The sequence below is a fragment of the Neophocaena asiaeorientalis genome, unplaced genomic scaffold (assembly GCF_003031525.2).
Source record: "Neophocaena asiaeorientalis asiaeorientalis breed wild unplaced genomic scaffold, Neophocaena_asiaeorientalis_V1.1 scaffold1359, whole genome shotgun sequence".
In the NCBI taxonomy this organism is placed as follows: domain Eukaryota; kingdom Metazoa; phylum Chordata; class Mammalia; order Artiodactyla; family Phocoenidae; genus Neophocaena; species Neophocaena asiaeorientalis.
In genome coordinates, this window is record NW_020175538.1 from 29735 (window position 1) to 34269 (window position 4535).

Consider the following 4535-nt stretch of genomic DNA (forward strand, 5'->3'; position numbering starts at 1 on the left):
TCCATGCACAGCAGTGAAGATCAAACACAACCAAAAAAAGAAATTTTTTAAAGACAAAAACTTCATAAATGTGTCACAAGTGGAAAGTTTGAAATATAATATAGATTTTAGTAATAATAATGCTGGAAAGAATCCTAATGGGTTTCATGCACATAGGGAATCATCCTTCCATTCTAAACATGAGCAAGCTCTTACTGGAATAAAATACTGTGAAAGTAATGAACCTGGAAAAACTGCCAACAGAAAGTCACAGCTCATATGCCAACAAATACGTATGGGAGGAAAACCCTTTGAATGCAGTTACTGTGGGAAGGCCTTCAGCAGCAAGTCATACCCTGTGGTGCATCAGCAAACTCATTCAGAAGAAAAACGCTACAAAGGTAGTGGATGTGGGAAAGCCTTCAGCAGAAAGTCCTACCTCATTGTTCATCAAAGAGCTCAAACAGGAGAGAAACTACATGAATGCAGTGTTTGCCAGAAAACTTTCAGTTTCAATTCACAACTTGTTACACATCAGAGAATTCACATGCGGGAGAATCCCTGTGAATGCTGTGAATGTGGGAAAGTCTTCAGTATGAAAGACCAGCTTGTTTCACACCAGAGAACTCATTCAGGTCAGAAGCCCTATTGGTGTCATGAACGTAGGAAAGCTTTTGGTTTGAAATCACCACAACTCATTATACATCAAAGAATTCAAACAGGAGAGAAACCTATGAATGCAGTGATTGTCAAAAAGCCTTTAATACAAAATCAAACCTCATGGTACATCAGAGAACCTACATGGGAGAGAAACCTTATGGTTATAGCGAATGTGGGAAAGCCTTTACTTTCAAGTCACAGCTCATTGTACATCAGGGAGCACACACTGGGGTAAAACCCTATGGCTGTAATCAGTGTGTAAAAGCGCTCAATTTGAAGTTACAGCTCATTGTACATCAGATAAGTCACATAGGAGGGAAACCCTATGGATGCAATGAATGTGGGAAAGCTTTTAGGATAAAGTCCTACCTCATTATACATCAGAGGACTCACACAGGAGAGAAACTCCATGAATGCAGTGAATGTCGGAGAGCCTTCAGTTTTAATTCACAACTTGTTATACATCAGAGAGTTCACACAGGGGAGAATCCTTATGAATGCAGTGAATGTGAGAAAGCCTTCAGTCGGAAATACCAGCTCATTTCACAGCACAGAACTCACGTAGGGGAGAAGCCCTATGAATACAGTGACTGTGGGAAAACTTTTGGCTTGAAGTCACAGTTCGTGATACATCAGAAAACTCATACAGGAGAGAAACACTTTGAATGTAGTGAATGTTGGAAAGCGTTTAATACAAAGTCAAGCCTTATTGCACATCAGAGAGCCCACACAGGAGAGAAACTCTGTGGTTGTAGTTAATGTGGGAAGGCCTTCAGTCAGAAATATCATCTCATCTCACACCAGAGAACTCATGCAGGGGAGAAGCCCTATGAATGCAATGACAGTGGGAAAACTTTTGGCTTGAAGTCACAGTTCGTGATACATCAGAAAACTCATACAGGAGAGAAACCCTTTGAATGCAGTGAATGTCGGAAAGCGTTTAATACAAAGTCAAACCTTATTGTACATCAGAGAACCCACACAGGAGAGAATCCCTATGAATGCAGTGAATGTGAGAAAGCCTTTAACAGAAAAGATCAGCTCATCTCACATCAGCGAACTCATGTTGGGGAAAAACCTTATAGGTGCAGTGAGTGTAGGAAAGTCTTTAGTAGCAAGTCATACCTCATTATACACATGAGAACTCATTCAGCAGACAAACCATACGAATGTCACAAATGCGGGAAAGCCTTCATTTGGAAGTCACTTCTCATTGTACATGAGTGAACTCATGCAGGGGAAAACCCTTATAAATGCAGTCAATGTCAGAAATCCTTCAGTGAAAAATTACGGCTCATTATACATCAGAATGAACACAAGAGAGAAGCCCTCTCGATGCAATGAGTATGAAAAAGCCTTCGTTAGGAAATCTCAGCTCATTGTACATCAGAGGACTCATTAGGGGAGAAACCCTATGGGTGCAGTGAATGTGGAAAAACCTCTCCGAAATCAATTCTCAGTGCACATCAGAGGACTCATACAGGAGAAAAACCCTGTAAGTGCAGCGAATGTGGGAAAACCTTTTGTTGGAAGTCACAGCTCATTACGCATCAGAGAACTCATACAGATGAGAAACATATTGGTGAAGTAAATGTAAGAAACTTTCTCTCAAAAGTCAATTCAGGGCTTTCCTGGTGGCACAGTGGTTAAGAATCCGTCTGCCAATGCAGGGGATACAGGTGCGATCCCTGGTCCAGGAAGATCACACATGCTGTGGAGCAACTAAGCCCGTGCACCACAACTACTGAGCCTGTGCTCTAGAGCCCGTGAGCCACAACTATTGAGCTCATGTGCCACGACTACTGAAGTCCACGTGCCTAGAGCCCATGCTCTGCAACATGAGAAGCCACTGCAATGAGAAGTCCACGCACCACAATGAAGAGCAGCCCCCACTTGATGCAACTAGAGAAAGCCCGCGCATAGCAATGAAGACCCAATGCAGCCAAAAATAAATAAATAATTTTTCTTTAAAAAGTCAATTCACAGGAATTCCCAGAAAATTCGTACAGGAGAGAAACTCTATAAATGGAATAATCTCATGGTACACCGTGAATGTATAGCATGTGGAGGGGCATCCAAAGAACACTGTTTTTTATGTACACCAAAAAATATCAGTAAATGTACACAGGAACCCTATCAATTCAGTGAACCCTATGAAAGTTCTCAGCAAGAAGTCATACCATTTCTTTAAGTTTGTGCAGGTGAGGAACAATATGAATGAAATGAATGTCAGGAAGTCATTTTCTAATATGCTAACATCCACAAAGAGGAATCCCATAATGCAAATGAATATAGAATACAATCCTTTGAAATTCATAATTTAATAAGAATTAGGATTTTAATGAGAGAAAATATAAAACGAATGAATTGCACGTATTGGAAGCTCATACCTTGGAGAAACCAAGCTAGAAAAAAAAAATACAAGAAAAGAAGATTTTATGAATGTTTCAAATGGGATAAGCCTCAGCAGAAGAGTTTACTTCACTATTATTTTTGTTCGCTTAGAAAAAATAATTTCCTTTACAAATTAAAGTTGTAAAGATGTTCCAAACTTTTAGGAAAAGATGGAGAAAATGTTTAAATGTCAATAATATGCATGTTCATAATAGAACATAAAGATTTTTTAAAGTGTGTAAGTAAATGTAATAACCAGGAAAACAATAAGGATTACATCATAAGACCTAGGATGTTTAGGTGTTATCTTTCTCTGTACTGTAAAATATGCTTTGTGTAGTCTGCTGCCATTATTAATTAGTTCCTTCTAAATAGATTACCCAGAATAGCTTTAGTTATTGCCACTTTTTAATCAAATTATCAAATTACAGAATTCTCATCATTTTAATTATAGAAGTGTAATGGCAATTTTAGCCAATGTGTGAGAAGAAAAAGTTGTAAGGACTTGGGGGTTGGGGCTGAAACAAAAATCGTTTTGTTTGGAGATGTGATTGTCTATTTAGAAAAACCAAAATAAGCTACAGGCTGTAAGACAAGGAGATGTTTTGCACAGCTCTGAGAGCTGGCAGCTTGGCTGTTAGCACGAGCAAATCTTTACAACGTCTCCACACTCAGATTCCAGGCCCTGCCGAGGGAAACATTCTGATTTGCCCTCAAAATATCTGAAGGCAGTTTTGCACTAAATCAACCAAAAGCTTCAACAAAGCTCAGACAGCTGAAATACAGATCAGATTGATTCAGCCCCACCCTATCTCCCAGGCTGAGAGCTGACATTAGAAAATATGTGCCCTTTTATGGAAGAAAATATATATTCAGAGCAAAGAAAATTATCAGGAACGTACAGGTACCTTATATAATGAAAACCATCATTTTACCAAAAAGACAACTCTAAATGTACATGCACTTAACAAGAAAGCTTCAAAATCATGCAAAAACAGAGGTGAAATGAGAAATATACTCTACCATTTTAGTTGGACACTTCAACAGTTATTTCTCAGTAACATAAGTTGGAGACCAAAAATCAGCAAGGCTATAGAAGCACTGAATAATGCCATCAATAAGCTGGACCTAGTAGACATGTCTAGAACATCCAACAGCAGAATACACATTCTTTTCAATTACATGTGAAGCATTCACCATTACAGATCATGTCCTAAGTCATTAATCCTAAAATATTTTAAATAATTGAAACCATGCAAAATTTCTCCCATCTATAGTACAGTTTAACAAGAAACCAATTGCAGCAAGAACAGAGAAGTCTCCAAACACTTGGAAATTAAGCAACACAATTCTAAATAACACATGGGTCCAAGAAATTTCAAGCATAATATGGAAAATATTTTGAATTATTATTATATATGATGTGTACAAATTAAAATACAACATATATCAAAATTTTTGAGATGCAGAAAAAGCAGTGTGTAGAGGGAAATTAATAGCAC

The 4535-nt window shown here is 38.2% G+C and overlaps 1 pseudogene; it reads left to right on the forward strand.

The window, feature by feature from the left end:
- The first annotated feature begins 274 nt into the window (after positions 1 to 274).
- Positions 275 to 2232, forward strand: LOC112390398 (zinc finger protein 268-like; annotated as a pseudogene).
- Positions 2233 to 4535: the final 2303 nt, after the last annotated feature.